Source organism: Gorilla gorilla, chromosome 9, assembly GCF_029281585.2.
Source record: "Gorilla gorilla gorilla isolate KB3781 chromosome 9, NHGRI_mGorGor1-v2.1_pri, whole genome shotgun sequence".
Lineage (NCBI taxonomy): Eukaryota > Metazoa > Chordata > Mammalia > Primates > Hominidae > Gorilla > Gorilla gorilla.
In genome coordinates, this window is record NC_073233.2 from 10289979 (window position 1) to 10311301 (window position 21323).

General features: G+C 41.9%; 1 protein-coding gene across 5 annotated transcripts in view; it reads left to right on the plus strand.

Moving 5' to 3' along the window:
• Positions 1–21323, plus strand: part of STIM1 (stromal interaction molecule 1) — a 238412-nt gene that overhangs the window by 68281 nt on the left and 148808 nt on the right. The window lies entirely within an intron of this gene.

Sequence of the window (21323 nt, forward strand, 5' to 3'; positions counted from 1 at the left end):
AAAAAAAAATAACTCTTTGCAGGCCAGGTGCGGTGGCTCATGCCTGTATTCCCAGCACTTTGGGAGGCTGAGGCGGGTGGATCACCTGAGGTCAGGAGATCGAGACCATCCTGGTTAACACGGTGAAACCCCATCTCTACTAAAAATACAAAAAATTAGCCGGGCATGGTGGCGGGCGCCTGTGGTCCCAGCTACTCGGGAGGCTGAGGCAGGAGAATGGTGTGAACCCGGGAGGCGGAGCTTGCAGTGAGCAGAGATCGGCGCCACTGCACTCCAGCCTGGGAGACAGAGCGAGACTCCGTCTCAAAAAAAAAAAAAAACTCTTTGCCTATTCCAAGTTCATAACGATTTCCCCATAATTTTTTTTATCTAAAAGTTTTATTGTTTCACCTTTCCCGTTAGATCTGCAATCCATCTGAAATTGATATTTTTGTGTATGGTGTGAAGTAATGATTCTAGGTACATTTTTTTCCTTCTGTGTATAACCAATTGATCCAACACCATTTATTGAAAAGATCATTCCTGGGCCGAGCGCAGTGGCTCATGGCTGTAATCCCAGCACTATGGGAGGTTGAAGCAGGTGGATCACTTGAGGCCAGGAGTTTGAGACCAGCCTGGGCAACATGATGAAACTCTGTCTCTACTAAAAATACAAAAATCATCTGTGCATGGTGGTGTATGCCTGTAATCCCAGCTACTTGGGAGGCTGAGGCATGAGAATTGCTTGAAGCTGGGAGGCGGAGGTTGCAGTGGGCTGAGATCGTGCCACTGTACTCCAGCCCAGGTGACAGAGTGAGACCCTATCTCAAAAAAAAAAAAAAAAAAAGGTCATTCTTTCCTACTGTACCATAAGTGTTACCTTTCTCATAAGGCAGATATTTGTGGGTCTGTTTCCACACTCTCTATTCTAATTGTCATTTTTGTATCCTGCACTAGTACCACACTGTGCTAATTTTTATTTTAATTATTCTTGATATTTGGAAGTTTAAGTTTATCAGCTTGTTGTTCTTCAGCAGTGCTTGGCTGTCCTTGGTATTTCTATGTGAATTTTAGAACTGGTTTGTCAACTTCTGCTAAGAAAAACCCCTGTTGGGATTTTGATTGGCTTTGCATTAAATCTATAGATTGGGAGAACTGACAAACTATATGTATGTAGTTTTTCAACTCACGAACATGATATGTTCTTCCATTTATTCAGTTTATTTATTTATTTATTTATTTATTTTTTAAATTAGAGTCAGGGTCTCACTATGTTGCCCAGGCTGGTCTTGAACTTCTGGGCTCAAGTGATTTTCCTGCCACAGGCTTGAGCCACCATGCCTGGCCTATTTAGATCTTTAAAATTATTTTTTTTTCTGTAAGTCTGTAAGTTGTCTTGTAGTGGTCTTATATATCTTTTTTTTCTTTTCTTTTTTTTTTTTTTTTTGAGATGGAGTCTCCCTCTGTCACCCAGTCTGGAGTGCAGTGGCGCAATCTCGACTCACTGCAAGCTCTGCCTCCCGGGTTCACACCATTCTCCTGCCTCAGCCTCCCGAGTAGCTGGGACTACAGGCGCCCACCACCACGCCCGGCTAATTTTTTGTATTTTTAGCAGAGGCGGGGTTTCACCATGTTAGCTAGGATGGTCTCGACCTCCTGACCTTGTGATCCACCTGCCTTGGTCTCCCAAAGTGCTGAGATTACAGGCGTGAGCCACCGTGCCTGGCTTTATATATCTTTTATTAGTTTTTTTCCCCCCTAAGTATTTGATGTATTTTTGATGCAATAGTCAATAGTATTACTGTATTTTAAAGGTCTTATTTTTATAAAATAAACAATTTCAATGAAGCCTTGTAGTACTCAACACTTCCAGCTTTAATTTCTTTGCTGTAATAGCTTGCTTATGAACAATTCAGGAAAGAATTTCATGTGCAGTGCTATTTCTTTAATCTTACCCATAATCCTTTTAAAATTCCAGTTGAAGCAGCTACTTTATCGTGGTTACACTTAAGTATTTTTAAAATAAAACTTTATTTTCTATCATTTAAAAAAAATCTTATTTCAACTAAGAAAGTCTTATGCTATGGAGGATATTTCTTCTCTTGTACATTTTTCCTTTAGTATCCCTTGAAAGACAGTTCCTTTTTTATTTCAGAATTTAACAGAACATAGCAAATACTCTTAACTGGCACATGAAAGAAAACTTGTATCTTAATTTCTAGAAAATACCTCATGCTCCATAATTTATAATAATATTTGTTTTTCAAATCTTAAACAATATTTAATATATATTTTCTAACAGTATTTGCTGACAAAGGAATGCAGTTTTAAAAATATTGCTTTCCAGCTGGCTGCGGTGGCTCACGCCTGTAATCCCAGCACTTTGGGAGGCCGATGCAGGTGGATCACAAGGTCAATAGATCGAAACCATCCTGGCCAACATGGTGACACCCCATCTCTACAAAAACTATAAAAATTAGCTGGGCATGGTGGCGCACGCCTGTAGTCCCAGCTACTCAGGAGGCTGACGCAGGAGAATCGCTTAAACCTGGGAGGCGGAGGTTTCAGTAAGCCAAGATTGTGCCACTGCACTCCAGCCTGGCAACAGAGTGAGACTCCATCTCAAAACAAACAAACAAACAAAACAAACAAAATATTGCTTTCTTTGTACTATTTAATCCACTTTATTACTGCAATAAGAAAGAATAAATGTTTTACCAATAATATGTTCGTGTTTTTCATTATTAAGCAGGACATGTATAAAGAGACTTCTTAGCACTGGATTGAATATCTTTGGACTTTAAACACTACAGAAAAATTATAAAAGTTTATCTTCAGATATAACTTTTAGATGGTTTTTAATCATGATAGCTTTATTTTATCATTATTTAATATAATGGTCAACAAATTATGCCTGCTTGTATAAATAAAGTTTTATTGGAACAAAGCCACATTCATTTGATTAATGTAATCAATAACAATGTAATGTAATTGTGGCTACTTTTAAACTACAGTGGCAGAGTTAATTAGTTATAATAGAGGCTGTAAAGTATTAACTGTCTGGCCCTTTACAGGAAATGTTTTGCTGACATCTGATTTAATATATCAGGCCCGGTAAGGATTTAGTTTATTGTTAATAATAAATTTAAATCCATACAGTATTCTAAGTATCTTTTGATAATTTTGAATTTTTTTGCCAGCTTATTGTTTGAACCAATTAGATTGTTTTCGTCCTGTAATATAGCTCATAGAGAGCTCATATTAGGTATAGAAGGGTCAGCTTTGTTACTTGGTATTTATTTTTGTTTGTAATTTTAATATTATCTTTAACCTATGGGAGTTGTTTTTCATATTCATTTATTTATTTGCAAACATCCCTTAAGATCATTTGTGTGGTAAAGTTTGATTTAGTTGAGAAAAAAATATAAACCATAATTTATAAGTACCCTGAAAGCAAATGAGTGACTGCAGATACTGATGTTCTTACTTGCACACTGGGGAGCTCCCATCTCTATTCTCAGGAAAACTCATATGTGGTAAGCGATACCGAAATACATGACATACAGACCCAGAGAGGGCACCATTGTTAGTCGGTACAGTTACATTGGTAAAGCATAATTCTTATATTTTAAGATTAAAAACAATTATAAAGTAAGAGTTTTAATTTTTCTTTTTGTACTTCACTGTAGTCTTATGCATTCCACTTCAGAGACCACTGTCTTAATACATACTGTTTGTGTAAATTCTTTCCAAATTCTGAATGTAGACATAATCCCTGAATATAAATAAAAGGTTGTAGTATCATAATAATTGAGCTTTAAGTCCAGCAAATACTTTGTGTGGGTAGTACTGCCAGCAGCTGCAATTAGAGAATCTGTGGGCTAAGCAAAGCTTTACTCAGATGCCTTATCTGTTTTTATCCTGTGTGGACAGTCATCTCTCTTCCAATAGAATTTTGTATCTGCAGCTAATTAAATCAAGAATTTAACCTTAGGATGGAGGATAGAGGACTATGTCTTCCTACCAATATGTAACCCACCAGAACCACTCCAGTGAGGAGAGCTACCACCTTAGAGGCCTCAGTAGGTAGGGATTTACTTTAGGGAGTTGACAGATGCTTAAGTATGGAGTCATACAGTCTGGGCTCAAATTCTGGGCTCCTCCTATTATAAGCTGTGTATTCCTAGGCAAGTTCATTTAACCACCTTGTGTCTCAGTTTCCTCTTATGTTAAATAGGGAGAATGGCATCTAACTTTTAAGGTTGCCATGAAAAATTAGTTAATCCATATTAAGTGCTTGGCATACTATCTAGCACATATGAAGAGCTCAATGAATGTTAATTTTTAGTTAACTTTCTGGCGGTTCAGATTTGGTCAGTTCACAGTTCACTGAGAATATTTATCTTTGAGCAGACTCATATTAACCTTTATTTATCTTTGAGAAGACTTATATTAAGTTCTTATAAAACTACAATGCCAATTTTTAAGTCTACCTCAGGAAGTAGAACTGTCACATATACTGGATGCCCTATGTTGTTAATGACCTGTACATTTTCTACCTCTGGATGGCACCATGGAACACAAACATCCTAATCATGAAGGTTATATTGAACATAGGGTCTGAATTAGGGACATTCATTAGGTGAATCCAGTGTTTTGTGTATAATGCCAAAGTGGCTAAAGTGAATATTTATTACCCTTTCCTGTGTTTAAGGAATTTCTTTACCTAAAATGCCAGCTACTTACTTGTAACCTTTTTCGCAGTTTGCCCTAGGCTCTTTTGGTCTTAGCCACTCATCATGGACTTTGACTCTGAAGAGCTGTGATGCAAAGAAGCAGGGTGCAGTGATGGTGGTGCAGGTAGCAAATTGAGTTCCTGGGGCAGCAGTGCCAGTTATATTACAGTGGCTAGAGATAGTGGAGGTTGGCAGTGGAAGCAGAGGCATCCTGATCAGATTAGTTCTGCTACTTAGTTTTAGGCATTGTTCTTGGCATCAATCCCTGGTTTTTCACTTCTCCTTGTAGGTCTGAGTTACTCTTTTGAAAAGTTCTTTTTCTCCTCAAACTAGCCAAAATCAGTTGGGTTGCTAAATTTGCAATCTAAGTTGTTCTTGCAACTAAGAACCCTGTGGATATAGCAGCTACAATAGCCTGACGCATTTGTCTTGCAATACAGATAGAAAGGTCATGGGAAAGCAAATGAAGAATTTAAACTTTGTTGGCTTCTTCTCCCCTTGTGGGTGTTAAGATCACCCTATTCCCAGGGCCTAGATTTGTGCCTGAAATAAAGTAAGTGCTTAGTAAACCTTTTGTGGAATGAAAGAATGGTGGGTACTGCCAATATGTGTCTGTTACTCTGCTTTTTCTCAGCTTTCATGGTTGACTGATCTCCCTAAGGAATGACATATTTTTTCTTTAGATATGTTAATACAGATGTAATCCTGCGTAACAGTCCATTTTTTTTTTTTTGAGACAGAGTCTCACTTTGTCGCCCAGGCTGGAGTGCATTGGTGCAATCTCGGCTCAGTGCAACCTCTGCCACTCAGGTTCACGTGATTCTCCTGCTTCAGCCTCCTGAGTAGCTGGGACTGCAGGTGTGTGCCACCACACCCAGTTAATTTTTTGTATTTTTAGTGGAGACGAAGTTTCACCGTGTTGGCCAGGCTGGTCTTGAACTCCTGACCTCAGGTGATCCACCCACCTCGGCCTCCCAAAGTGCTGGGATTACAGATGTGAGCCACAACGCTCGGCTGCTATTCTGTTTTTTAAACTCACTTGGCGTATCTTTATTCTGTGGATTTTGTACTTTAGCCCGGGGATGTGTGTGTGTGTGCATGCGTGCATGCGTATGCATCTTATAGAGCCCCAGAATGCTGACAGGAATCCCTTCCTGGTGTCACAAGGCAGTCTAACATCTTTCCTGGGATTCTGGAAGGCATCTCTTGAGTCTTCCTCAAGGGGCTTGTTGATGGAGTAAAGAAAAGACCATACACCCACAGAAAATTTCATATATTCATACACAAATATAGAACTGTATTTAAACCTTCTATCTGCCACCTAACAACTTTATGATTCTTGTTAAATTTTCTTTTCTTTTTCTTTTTTTTTCTTTTTCCTCGAGACAGACTCTCACTCACTCTGTAGCCCAGGCTGGAGCGCATTGGAGCAATCTCGGCTCACTGCAGCCTCCGCCTACTGGGTTCAAGCAATTCTCCTGCCTCAGCCTCCCAAAAAGTAGCTGGGATTACAGGTGCGTGCCACAACGCCCAGGATGGGGTTTCACCATGTTGGCCAGGTTGGTCTCGAACTCCTGATCTCAAGTGATCTGCTCGCCTCAGCCTCCCAAAGTGCTGGGATTACAGGCATACATCTGGCCGATGATTCTTGTTAAATTTTCTACAGATGTCCTGCTTTGTTTTTCCTATGATGGTATGCTAATATTGGGAAAGGCAGGAAATACAGGTCCTTTTTTACTTCTTTTTTATGTTAAGGCAGGTGAACTTCTGCTCTAGATTTGTGTGTTAAGGAGCTGTGGGAACTGGCAGTTAGCACCCCACATTCTGATTCCATGAAGTCATTTGCTTGCATTTACTGAGCCCCTTGCTGTATGCTATGAGATAATGGCATTCTGAGGCTGGAGGTGCCAGGATTTTGAGAGATTGGAATGGCTTGTTGCCAGTTTATTATTGCCTCTCTCCTGGTGGAGTGGCTGAAGCTAGTGCCAAGGGTAGTACACCTGGGATCCCTGTCTTTTTGTTTCTAGAACACAGTGCTTTAGACTTGGGCTTATAAATCAGAGCTGGGACTTTGAGAAGATTTGTGAGCAAGTTCATCAAGATATTGGGGTCATCTGGCCTAGTCTTCTTGAGTTTCACATGTAGAAACAAGCCTAGAGAATACTGTAACACAAAGTTAGAAGGGTTGAGGAGGGCGAGGGAAGGGTCAACACCTTACCTCTGATCGCTTTGCTTTACTCCTGCATTTTTTGTTCAGAGTGGACCCTGTTCTGCAATCGTTGGTCTGAAATGCAACCCAGTCCTAAATTGCATGTCTCGGGCCACAGGTTACCAAGTTTACAGACAACAGTCCTGTGCCTCTCTGGACATGTGACTGGTCTATTAATAGATCTGAAGTTCTGGGAGAGCCTCAGCTCTTCCCCCGCCTTTCTACTTCCAGCAGCCTGCTTGCTGGTAATTTCTTCAGTGCCCGGACAACTGGACAGAGAATGGAAACAGGGCAATCTGCCCATCCCCTTTTAGGAGGTAATGCAGGCCCAGGTGTATATATATGAGTAGCCTCTGGCCTCATGGGTGTCTGTGCTGCATCAGGTCAAGTGGAAATGCTTAGCATTTAGGAGGAAGTAATTCCAGTTTGCCCTGGATGGGATTGAAAAAAAACCCAAACATGTATTTGACCTTCACTATATGTAAGGCACTGTACTAGGCACTTTGCGTGTGTTTACCACAATCTTCCCTGAACCTTGTGAGATAGATATTCTCATTTTACAGAGGAGATGACTAAAACTCAGGAAGATTGACTTAGTAACCTAATGTTACACAGCTGGCAAGACTAAAATCCAGGCCTTCTGACTTTGTCTTTCAAAAATGACAGCTTCCCTGTTTATAACTTTCTATAGTAAAATTGGGCTAGGATAATTTAACCATGCTATCTTTGGGGACACTTGTATTATTGAATTATCTCATATAGCTCAGGAAAATGGGGGCAAACATGAAGGGAGGGGAATAAGGCCTATCAGGCTGTGGGCAACAAAGGGAGCTCAGTGGGTCATGTAGCAGGATGGTACCTACTATACAGGTCCATGTGACCTTAGTGAACCCAAGTTAGATAGTGGCTGTCCTGCAGGTTAATAAACCATATTTCTTAGCTTGGCATACAAGGCATTCAGAATTAGGGTTCCTGCTTCATCCCATTTTATCTCTTCCTACTTCCTATCATACAAATTGTTTTTCATTCTATTGTTTGTCAGATCTGCTGTCATCTTCCATGCATGGGCATTTGTAGGCTCTATTAAGGTTCTAGTAAAAAAGTAACTGTGGCTACCTTAGGGCCGAGCAGACAGTTTTGAATCTCCATTTACTCCAGAATCATTTTGGGCTGGAGCTCTGTCATTCATTCATGTATTCAATCATTCTTTTAACATATAGGACACTGCCTCTCTGCCAGGTACTGTACTAGGCCCTGGTAATCAGAATAATGAACAAGATAGATATGGTTCCTGCTCTCCTAGAGCTTGCAGTGTAGTAGGGAAGGCAAAAATGAACAAAATAATCATAATGAAGTCTGATGAATGTCATGAAGTGCAAATAAGGGATGTGATGGGAGGGTGCATTTATCAGAGGAACTTAATATTGTTTAGGGTGTTAGGAAAGACCTGACATTAGCTGAGGAGGTGACATTTAAGTTGGATCTGAAAATTGAGAGAAAATAAGTAAGGGTTAAGAAAGGTAATGCTAGGCAGCTGGAAGAGTATGCAAAGGCTTACAGGCCAGGCAATAAGGATAAAGCCATGTCCATGTCAGTTCATTTATTCAGCAATCATTTACAACTGCTGGGTTATATCATGCAGTGTGCTAGGTTCTGGGAACATAAAAAACAACAAGACGTGGTTCTTACCTGCCCTGGATAAACTCAGTAAGGAGTAGTGATGTCACTCCTTGGTAACCAGGGTGCTAAGTTCACCCTAGATCTTGGACTCAGTTTTTTGGGTCCCATGTGATAGGACTTAACACCTTTAGAAAAACTGCCTGCTCTTGAGTGTTTGGTCCATCTGTCAAGCCGAGAGGACATGGACCTCAGATGAAAACTTGCAGTGTTCTTATCCCTGGCTTCACACTTACCAGATCCATGATAAATGGGGATCTGCTATAGACTGAATGTTTGTGTCCCTCTAAATTTCATACATTAAAATCCTAACCCCTAATGTGATGGTATTAGGAGGTTGTAGGGTAAATGGACCTGAGAGCAATAACAAGCATTCCCTTAGAATGACACTGTATGGCAGACACACCTGAATGCATGTTCCAAGCTAGGGAATCTGGGAGTGGCCAATCCAGAGATTTCGTTCCTTGTCTATAAGTAATATCTGAGCCCTAGCCTATCCTGTGGAACACGGGCCATACAGGGGATTGAGGCCCTGGGTTTTGAGTTGGATGAAGGCTGCCAGATGAGGCCATTAAGAGGAGGGTGTTAAGTGAAAATGCTATGTAAATTGCACGCTGTTTGCAAGCGGTTGCGATTTTCCTGCCCGGGCTGTTGCTCCTGGGCTGTGTGGTTTTCCTGTCCAGCCCGCTGTGACTGGACTGTATGTAAGGCAGATATCTTGTTCAGCCCGCCACTACTGGACCATATCTGTACATAAGGCAGTTCTCTTGTCCAGCCCACCACCATTGGACTCTCTTCCCTGTATGTAAGCCCCTAATAAAACCCTGTGTCTTGTTTGCTGGCTCTAGGTCTCTTCTTTGGCCTCTTAAACCTGCTGCCTTCCCTATGGAAGTTAACAGGGTTTGGTACAACAGACATAGGGCCTTTGGTGGGTGATTAGGTCATTAGGACAGAGCCCTCTTGAATGGAATTAGTGCCCTTAGAAAAGAGACCCCAGAGGGCTGGGTGTGGTGGCTCACGCCTGTAATCCCAGCACTTTGGGAGGCTGAGGCGGCTGGATCACGAGGTCAGGAGATCGAGACCATCAGGGTTAACACGGTGAAGCCCCATCTCTATTAAAATTACAAAAAATCAGCCGGGCATGGTGGCGGGCACCTGTAGTCCCAGCTACTTGGGAGGCTGAGGCAGGAGAATGGCATGAATCCTGGAGGTGGAGCTTGCAGTAAGCTGAGATCGCTCCACTGCACTCCAGCCTGGGCAAGAGTGCAAGACTCTGTCTCAAAGAAAAAAAAAAAAAAAAAAGAAAAAGAAAAGAAAAGAGACCCTAGAGATCTCTCTTGCCCCTTCTGCAGTGGGAGGACACAGAAAGGAGACAGCCATCTATGAACCAGTAAGCGGGCCCTCGCCAGACACTGAATCTGCTGGCACCTTGGTCTTGGACTTCCTAGCCTCTAGAATTGTGAAAAATGAGTTTGTGGTTTAAGCCGCCCTGTCTATGGCATTTTTATCATAGCAGCTTGAATGGACTAAGACAGGCTCCTCTACAGAGTTGAGGTTATTGGGGTCCAGAGATTGGCTTTTGTCCCCAGTAGAAAACATAGAAGGAGCTTTTTGGCTGAGGTGAAGTTGCCTCTGTTTTCAAAGCTTTGTGTCCTTGGTGTCTCATATTTATTACAATTGATCATGTGTTCTCAGACCCATCCGTTGTCTTGTGTACACCTAAGGTGGTATTTTAGCTGTTTTTCTGGATTCTGATACTGCTTATAGACAAAAGTCTTAGAGGCTGGCTATCTTGGACTGTAAATTGCCTAAGTCCTGGGTGTGTTGTTCACATAGGCTGTGTTGTGAATGGGACCACGTTTCCCCAATTGTGCAACAGTGCAACATTGTGGCCCTGGTTAAAGGGAAGGGAAGTTAGGTTATTGAAACGTGGACTGTGTGCCTCAGGCTATGTGATTTGTATTCTTTATTTCATTTAATACTCCCTGTAATGCTCTGAAGTAAGTACTTTTATTCTAATTTACAGATGAGGAGACTGAAGTTTAGTGAACTAAGTAAAACAAGTAAGTAGTGGTTTGGGGTTAGAGTTTAGGTCCAACTCTAAAGTCCATGTTTCCCTCTCTCATCCAGCTGTTTCCCAATGTAGTTACAGACTTCAGATCTTGCATGTCATCTTGTTTCCATGGCCTCTTTGGCCTTGTCTACCTTGACTTATTTGCCTTGCCTCCCTGTGTCAGTAATCTAAGGATTCTCAACATGGCTGAGGCTCAGGAATATATCCTGTTTGGTAGATAACCTAGAGTCTCTCTCTCTTCCCCCCCCCCCCCCCCCCCCCCCCCCCCCCCCCCCCCGTCTACAATGTATTTTTGTGTCTAATGTGAGGCAACATTATAACTATAATTGGAGTCATTTTTAAAGAGCAAGTTAGCTCTAAATTTGTTGGGCTGCTTTTCTTAATCCAGTTCCCACAGCATTCTCAGGAAGACGGAAGATGGGGATGGCTCACTAGAAATGAGTTTGAATGAAAAAGGCATTGGGGCTTGGCTTGAGTGGTGGAAAGAGCCTCCCTCAGCCTTTCTAAATTGCGTGGCTACTGAAGTTGGTTGGATCTTTGTAAGTTAGTACTTAATGTCCCTTTTCCAGGTACCTAAGATTCTCTTTTCTCTCTTTCCCGTAGAAGCCCTGCCTCATCATCTGGAGATTCTGGAGCTACTGACATTAGAGTGGAGAGACTTTTTTCTTTCACAGAGTTGTCAGGGTTGTGTACGGGGTGGGAGAGGGGTCTGTGTATAAGGCAGAATCCAGGGAATGGTGGAAGAGGAAGTGTAACATGTTTTTGTGTCTTCAATAGCTTTTCAGCACTCTTTTTTTTTTTCCTCCTCTTTTCTTCTGGAGACTTTGCAGTCTCATTTGAGAAGTGGGGTCCCAAATAAAATAAGGCTGCTACACTCACCCATCTTGTGTTCCAACTCTGCTTCCTTTTCCTGAAGGCTGACAGGCTTTTTCATATCTTGAGTCTTTGTACCTTCTGTTCCCTCTGTCAGGAATATTCTTCCCATCTTCTGTACCCCATGTATACCTACTCATCCTTGAAGGCCCAGTTTGATCTCTTCTCTCTGGAGGTTGTCATGCCCACTTTGTGCCTCCATAGCACTTTGTACAGCCTTTTATATAGTCTTATTCACTTAGCTGTCTGCTTCACTCTCCACATCTTGAACCTCTTAAGAGCAAGAGGCTGAGTTAGTTTCACCTCTCTTTAGCAAGCACAGGGTATGAGGGAGACTAGAGTCTCAAAAATTGTAGAATTGAACAATTCAATTCATTACATCAGTACCTTGGGACACTGATGCCAAAACCAAAAGTAGATGATTGTGTACAACTATCTTGTGTACTTCCATAAACTAAATAAGTTTCTCTTCCATAATTCACTGTTTTGTGTATCTCCCAGGCCCATAGCCCTTCAAACATGCAGTGCAGTAGCTGACTTTGAGACAGAACAGAGCACAGATGTTATCTTTGCCTGCTTTGCCCTTCACCTCACAGTGCTCTTCTAAGTCCCTGGGCTTGACACAAGGAATGAGTAGGGAGGAAATGCCAGAAATGAGCCACCCTTGGCACCCTAACTCCTTGGTTTGCAGGTTTGGCCCTGTGGGGCAGTGCAAGGTGAGCAAATGGAAAAGAACCTGTTCCCTGTAATAGCAGCTGAAAGGGATCTCTACAGATTATTACTGTCATCTTTTCGCAGCTGCAGTTGCAGCAATGAGACACTCCCCTCATTGCATTCTGCATCTAAGACAAAATCAATTCATCTTTTAAATTGGCTCTCTTGGCTTGTCCTGAGATTTCTCATAGGGCTGAGAGCCTGAAACAAGTCATCTTACCCGTGTTTTTCTACCATTGTAAGGCCAAAGACTGTGAGATTGTGTACCCTTAGCCCTTCATTTTATACATGGGGAAACTGAGGCCCACCATGGGCATAGGACTAGTTCAAGGTTGGGTGACTAGTGTCAGGTGAGGCTAGACACTGGTCTTCCAACTCCCTGCAAGGTGCTCTCTTCATTATACCCTGCTGTCTCTGATATCAGTTTATGTTTGTAATGCCTGTAGATTGTGAAGTTGGTGAGGCTGAAGTAACCAGGAAACCTGGTTTCTTTTCCTTCTGTCTCCTTCCTAGTTTCTGGACATCAGGGCACAGTAGACATTCTGGGAAGACTTAGTGAAGGAGTAAATAAAAAACAAAGTTGGCCCAGGAAAACTGCATGGTCTAAGCCAGAAGAAGACTAATGAAAGCAGATCCCTCCCAGTTTCACTGGACATCTTTGGTTTTGATGATGATTCCTGTGGTTCGATTTTCCCAGTGTTAAATGCAACCTTGGCTGGAGCGTGGAAGAAGTATGGATTGTAACCATGGTATTTTATCTGGTGAAAACCAGGTCTGTAATTAAATGTCTGTGAAAATACCACACCTGGGCTAACTGAGGATGCCTTTGAGTCTTCAGATGCCTCCCTTATTCCCTAGCAGCAATCACAAGACAGAGATTGTGTGCATCATTGAGAACTAACTACATTATACATAGGTAACATTTATTGAATGCTTACTAAGTTTTCTGGAACTTTTTAAGGTATTTACAATTCTTTTAATCTTCACAATCATCCATGAGTAGTTACTATAATTCTTTTAACTTTTCAAATGGACTTTATTGAGATATAATTTACATATAGTATACTCATTTTAAGTGCTCAGTTCGAGTTCTGACAAATGTAGTATATGCCTGCGTAACCTCTCCCCTACAATCAAGATATAGAACATTTTCATCAGTAGGTACTTTTGTTATCCTTATTCTACAAAGAGGAAAACTGAAAGACAGAGAAGTTAAGTGACTTGTGCGGGGCCCCATGGTAATAGAACCAGCATTTGAATCCATGCTGTGTGACTCCAGAGTCCACATTCTTCTGTGCTGTACTACCTTTCATCTCTCAATTTGTGGTCAAGCCATTGCCTCTCTTGTCCTAGTGGACAAGTGCATTAAGGACTAAGATGACATAGACTTACAATCTAAGCACTAAAGAGGGGTGTTGGGGAGCAAGAGGCCCAGAGATAGGCAGTGGGGAGGAATGAGATAGCCATCTCAGTACCCCTACAGTTCCAGGACCCAAAGAAGGCAGAACAACGTGCCTTTTGCTCAGCCTTTGCTTCTCCAGGCCTGCAAAGAATAGGGTAGACTAGGGAGTCTTATAATAAGGTTACCAGTATGATATAGTATCTGAAAAAAGGACGGCTCCTAGGCTCACATAACTGGAATAGAAACATAGAAAATGAGAAGAGATGATAGTCTCATATGTTCTGAGAGTGATCTTAGTAGTGGCTGCAGCCCATTCTGGACTTGGCACTATAGAGGCAACATAGATAGTCTGGAGATGGAGAGTGGCCTTGAAATCCAATCCTTTGAGGAGAGGTTGAAGGAGCCAAGATTGGATGCCCTGAAGTGAAAATGTAATCACTGGCTTCATATCCTTGAAAGGCTGTTCTTTGGCAGAGAAAACCAACTTGTTGTTCTTTGTGGCTTCAGAAGGGGTAATTAGAACCCAATGGGTGGGATGGTGTAGAGTATTTTGGAAAAATTAAAGTACAGTGAATATGACATATCTCATATCTCATTAGCTTGGAGTACAAATAAGATCAGATCTTTTTTCAATATTAAAATTAATCTCTGCAGCCGGGTGCAGTGGACCACGTCTGTAATCCCATCACTTTGGGAGGCCGAGGAGTCCAGGAGTTGAAGACCAGCCTGGGTGACATGGCAAAATCCCATCTCTACAAAAAATACAAAAATTAGCTGGGTGTGATGGCATGCATCTGTAGTCCTAGCTACTTGGAAGGCTGAGGTGGGAGGACCACCTGAGCCTAGGAGGCAGAAGTTGCAGTGAGCCGAGATGACACCACTGCACTCCATTCTGGGCAACAGAGCGAGACTTCATCTCAATAATAATAATAATAATAATAATAAAATCTCTGGAATGAGTATGAAATTATCTGGAAATTTAATATGTTTCCCTTGGGGCCATTCTTCTTCCCTCTTTCTCTTTATGAAGTATTCAAAAACTCTAAGGGCTTATTCAATCCAAAGGGGTCAGGCTTAGTTCCAAGTAGAGAACTAAAGAATCTTATTGGCCTGCTAGCGGGCCCCATTTTTAGCTTCTGTTGGTGTTGCACAGTATGGCTTTTAAAAGGGGATCTTTCACAGAATGTGGTTTCTGTATTTACTGTAGCCACAAGAACCTGATTCTCCATAAGTCACAGTGGGTCATTGAGGGAGGATGATGGCAGTCCTTCAATGTCACTCTTAGTCCCAGGGTTCACTCTGCTTGAGCTCTCAAGGTGAATGCTCGAGTTTATATGTATATAAGCTCATCCACTGGAGGAGGAAACCTCCACAATTTTCCATTTGGCTAAGTCTAGAAGTGTTTCTAGCTTCCACCACATTCTAGCTCCAGAACCTTCTCTCATGATCACTTTGGTTATAGAGCTTGGGACATCCCTTCAGCATGAGCTCTTACTGTTGGCTGTTAGTGTCCCTCCCTACCTTTAACTTCACCTAGGATCTTGAGTCTGTTAGAGAAATTCTTTTTATTTTTTTTTGAGATGGAGTCTTGCTTTGTTGCCCAGGCTGCAATGTAGTGGGGCGATCTTGGCTCACTGCAACCTCCGCCTCCTGGGTTCAAGCGATTCTCTTGCTTCAGCCTCCCGAGTAGCTGGGTTTACAGGTGCCCACCACCACACCCAGCTAATTTATTTTTGTATTTTTAGTAGAGACAGGGTTTTGCCGTGTTGGTCAGGCTGGTCTCGAACTCCTGACCTCAAGTGATCCACCTGCCTTGGCCCCCCAAAGTGCTGGGATTACAGGCATGAGCCACCGCGCCCGGCCTGTTAGAGAAATTCTAATAGCATTGAACTTCAGAAGTAAGAGGAGTCAAAGTTTCAGTCTCTCCCTAGGAGAGCTTTAGATCCCATGCATATTTGTTTTCATTTTCTTCAGCTTTGCATACCAAGGGGTGTTGAGAACAGTCTTTGCCAAGTCACAAAATATCCTGTTGTATCCTTTTCCCCAAGAGCAATGTGTGCTCATTTGCTTTATGTTTTATCATTAAAACAGGGCTCCTCAAGAGTGAGGGTCTGTCCCAGAATGATTTAATGTTTCTAAACATTAAAAGTGACTGACAGGAGGGACTGACAGTTTTAAAATGACAGTTTAAGGCTGGGCACATGGTTCACACCTGTAATCCCAGCACTTTGGGAGGCTGAGGTGGGCACATCACCTGAGGTCAGGAGTTTGAGACCAGCCTGGCCAACATGGAGAAGCCCTGTCTCTACTAAAAATATAAAAATGAGCCTGGTGTGGTGGCACATACTTGTAATCCCAGCTACTCAGAAGGCCGAGGCAGGAGAATTGCTTGAACCCGGGAGGCAGAGGTTGCAGTGAGCCGAGGTAGCACCACTGCGCTCCAACCTTGGTGACAGGGCACGACTGCCCCAAAAAAAGACAGTTTAAGACCATCATCCAGGATGAGCAGGGTTATCATTAGAAGATGTGAGAAGGGGCAAGTGGCCATGCAGTCTGAACCAGTATCTTGAAACCCCTTTCTCCTAGGAGGGACTCTTACTAATTTTCTCCACTACTGCCATACTAGCTTCAGCAAGGTACTGTTCTCCCTTTATGTTTGGCCCCAAGTTGGGCAAAGAACTTTTCTGTATTACATATAACTGACCCCTATATAAAATATTTAGACAAGAATTTTCTAAAAACTAAGGGATAGCAATAGAATTGAGACTAGATAGACTAGCTTATAAAATGCTGCTTGATCTCTGGGGCTATCAGAGGATATACACTTAGACAGTGCCATCATGATTATCTGGTTATGATGGAAGAGAGAGGAGAGAGGTGTGACTTCTAAAGATCCTTCTGGCTCTGAGATTCTGTGATTCTTCTAGGCTTTTCCAAACTGAAAATTCTAGAACTGACTTTGTTCTGTGATTCTTGCAAATCTTACAGGCCCAACAGTGGGGTCAGGAAAGTAGGTGACTATGACATAGTTGAGGTTACCACTGATCTCATTTCTGCATTTCTCCCAACCACTGCATTCCACTTAGACCAGAGAAATACAGATGTAAAATACAGCCTTTTAAATGTATGTTTTACCGCAATTAAAAAAATACAGCTTTTTTATTTGTCCACAATGTTAGTCTATCCCTTCTCATTTGACCCTCCCAATACCTTGTGATATAGGCAAGAAAGTGCTTATTAAGTCATTTTAGAGATGAAGAAATTGAGATTCAGAGAAGTTAAATAATTTACCTGTCCAGATTACACACTAGATCAACTGGTATCCTCAGTGCTCTTAATAAATATTTGTTAAATAAATGAATGAATCAGAACATAGAACTAGGAACAAGGAAGATTCTTTGTTTCCTTGGCCAGTATTTTTCTTTCCGTATTCTTCTGAGCTGCCTGGGGGCTTTCTCTGAGCACCTTTTGGGTTGGCTGTTTTTGGTTGACTTTCTCTTTGGGATTCCCTTGTTCTGTAGCTGAAGCTGTGTGCACTCGTTAGAGATCATCATTCCAGTTGTGTTCCCTAAGGAGTGGGAAGGGAAAAAACACTCCACCCACTGTAAATCTTTTTTTGTTACTTGTTTTCTGGGATCTTCATATTATTGCTGACAAGAGTGACTCATAGACTTCACTATGTGATTTTCTTGGTTGAGAGACCTTTTTCCTTAACTCCAGAAGAAATTAATTCATAGTTTTGTATGGTTAAAGCACAGCTATTTAGTAGCTTTACCCAGAACACAACAGTTCTGTCTTCTAGTGAGCCCAGACTTACCAATTTGGTTTGGCCAAAACTCTTGAATGCCTAGCTCTGTTAGGTGCTACAGAGGAAGCCGTTGGTGTGAGGGGAGGAGAGGGGCTCACTCAGGGTCCAGTTGGGGAGATAAGACACATACATAAATGGGAAAATAGTTTGAGGCAGTTTAAATAAAATGCAAAATCAAATTGTATACATGTAAATATTTAAATGTGGGGAATAGATCATAAGGGGCTGAGAAGGTATAGCAGAAAGAGTGTATGCTTTAGAACTGTAGGCCATTGGCAAGTTAACATAATTCTCTGAACTACTTTTTCCTTTTCTGTAAAATGGGGATAATAACAGCAGACTCACAGGGTTGTGAGGAATAATGAGGTGATGTGTGTAAAGCACGAACATAGTGGCTGATGCATCATGGTAGGCATCGAACTATTGGGAAGCAGCATACCCCCATGCACTGACTGCCTCCCCTATGACCCTTTCAAGGAGCCATCCTGGAGGACCTAAACTGGAAAGGTTGGTTAGCATTTGGAGAAAGAGAAAAGGGGGGGATGGCAAGCCATGAATGAAGGAACAGGTCCCACAGAGAATGTCAATCTAGGGGGAGTGGAGGATACATGGAAGAAGCAGTGGAGTAAAATTAAAGAAACAGAGAAGTTTGGACTTTATTTAAAAGAGATGTTTTTATAGGAAGTGTTTTTATGCCATATGCATATATTTATATTTATAGAAAGGCCTTTCTTGTACTCTTCAGTGTAGTGTAGTAGCTAAGAGCTTGGACTCTAGAGCCAGACTGCCTGTCTCTATATGCCACCACTTAGTTTACTTCTCTGTGCCTCAGTTTCTTGAGCTGAGAAATGGAGATGTTGATAATGATACCTCATAGGGTTGTTGTGAGGATGAATGAGGTAACAAATATAAAGTGCTTAGAATAGTACCTGACACAGAATGCTACATACATGTGAGGTGCTATAATTTTTATTGTTATTATTTAAATGAAACAAAACTTTTACAAAAGAGTACATGCCTCTACTGATGAACTCTGATAATTAAACAAAACAAAAATGGTCCACTGACTGAGGGATTGATATCTACAGTTCGAAGACTTCTGCTGTAGGTAATGAAGATCCATGAAAGTGGTAAGCAAGGTGAGGCCTGCATAAAGTGATATTAAACAAAACAGATCTGACTGGGAGGTGCAGGATGAATTAGAGGAAAGAGAGTTGGCAATAGGCTCTTGAGATAGGGTGTGTCCATGTTAAATCACCTAACAGTACAAAACATTTGTTATATTTGAAAGTAATTCTTGGTAGGGTTAAGCAGTAGATGTATAGGACTTGGGCAGCCTTGTCAAATAACGTGAGTTCTGGTGAAAGGAATGCAGCAGTGTTGTAGCAAATAGTATTGCCATAGAAGAAGCATATATATGTGTGTGTGTGTGTGTGTGTGTGTGTGTGTATACATATATATATAGAGAGAGAGATAGTGTGTGTGTGTATACATATATATATATATATAGAGAGAGAGAGAGAGAGAGAGAGAGAGTGTGTGTCTCAGTGTCACTGTGTTGCCCAGGCTAGAGTGCAATGGTATGATCATGGCTCACTGCAGTCTTGACCTCCTGGGCTAAAGCAATCCTCCCACCTCAGCCTCCTGAGTACCTGGGACTACAGGTATGAACCATCACACCCAGCTAATTTTTTATTTTTGTAGAGAGAGGGTCTTATGTTGTTGTACAGACTGGTCTTGAACTCCTGGAGTCAAGCAGCTCTCCTGCCTCTGCCTCCGAAAGTTCTGGGATTATAGTCAGGAGCCACCAAGCCCTGTCTGTACATATTTTTGAGTATATAAAATGATCAAAAATAGGCTTTAATTACATCTCAATTAAAAAATGTTCAAATACAAATAGAGTGATCACTGATGACTGTAAAAGGCAGGAAGATCTCATTAGAGGAGGCAGTACTTGGATTGGGTTTGAAGGCAGGGTAGAATTTGATCATTGGTGAGCACTGCATGGAGGTAAGAATGGATATGGTGTGTGATCGAGTTAGTAGCCAAACCAGGACTTCAACCTGGTCTGTCTACTCCAGTGAGCTGTGCAGAGAAGCACTAATGGCCATATAATATCTAGACCACTTATAGCAGGCAGTCTCACTATGCGTAGCCTCCATTTCCTGGGCAGAGTGGTCTGAGGTGCCTGGATGACACATTTTCAGCTTCCTTGTAGACTTGTAAGTCTCATAAGGGCCAGGCTGATCTGGCATTTGGGGTAGTGTTGAGGGTGGGAAAGAACCATAGACAGTTGCCCTCTTCCATTTGGATGTGCCTCAGGAGAGTTCCTGAGAACCTACCCTATCCTTCTTTGTAGTGCTGCCTGTGCTGTGGGCCTAGAGTGGGCCTAGCTGGAACATGGGTTTGGTGATGGACCGGTAGCGTGGCAGGGACTACTGGATTTTGGATTTCCTCTCAATGAACTGTGGTTTCGTATGGGTGGTTTGCTTTGCTCTCTGTTTATACGGCATTGAAGGACTTTTATCTTTATCTTTGGCCAGCAGAAGGTTAAAACCTCCAAAGTTTGCATTTGAACTGGATCATTTCTCATTTTGGCTGGCTTTAAGTCTCCTGTCTTAAGGCCATTTGTGGTACCAGCAGACCTCTTTATGAGGTAATGTGTTCCTGGTTGCTTTGGGGGCTAGTGTGCAAGGCAGGAAGTAAGTGTTTGAGAGCAAGGTAGAGAAACCTCTTGTAGAGTCTCAAGCTAATGCTTAGAGCTTTTTGAGTGCAGAGTAGTTAGGTTCTTTACAGAGTTAGATGGACTTTGCCTGGAACAGACACCCCAGAAGGATGTTATCATTGTTAAAGCAACCAGGGTTATATCATTTCTTTTACCCCAAGGCAACTCTTCTGCTAGGAGCCTGGGACCCTCTAGTCTGCTCTTAGAGAGCTTGCCAGCTTGTGTCTGTGCATGCTCAGCCTTCTGCCATCTAGCTGTTTTGTATTTCCTAAGGCCAAGCTCTGAGGGCATCTTCTTTGGGAAGCCTTTCCTTGACTCCTAGGAAAGAATTAGTCAACTTGCTTCCACAGAACCTGGTATATCCTGTGATTGTAGATATTTCCTAGTAGAAAATGGGGACTACTCACATGATAAGATTGCCACATGCTATCTAAATATTACATGGCCATTTAAGGAGTGCTTTTCTGCATCGTTAACTGGAATAGAGAAACTGGGTTGAAGTCCTGGTTTGGCTGGTAACTTGATCACACACCATACCTATTCTTACCTCCATGCAATGCCTCTTAATTACCTGTCTTCTTCACCAGACAATAAAGACTGTAAGCTGGTAAATTTTTTTGTTTTTTCTTCTGGTAAACCTATTGTGCTTTAATAAAAAAAGATTATTGCTCAATATAGGTTTTTTCCAAGAGAGCCACAGGCCAGTTCACAGTTAAAAAAAACATCTTCTAGGTCGGGTGCAGTGGCTCACGCCTGTAACCCCAGCATGTTGGGAGGCCGAGGTGGGAGGATCACTTGAGCCCAGGAGTTTGAGGCTAGCCTGGGCAACAGGAGAGACTCTGTCTCTGCAAAACACAAAAACCAACCAAACAAAAAATTATCCTAGAATAGATGGAAAATCATACTAAGGAACAAAGACAACTTTCCTTTCATTTTTCCTTTGCATATCTTACACAGTCATATCACTATGACTTAAAGAAAACAAATTATCACGTATATACACAGATTCACGTAAGTGACAGAAGCAAATGTATTAGTCAAAGGATATCTTCATCTATATTGAAGTACAAGCTAGAAAGTAAACTTCTTGAAGGCAGAGATTTTTTTTTTGAGTTGTGTGGCTCTA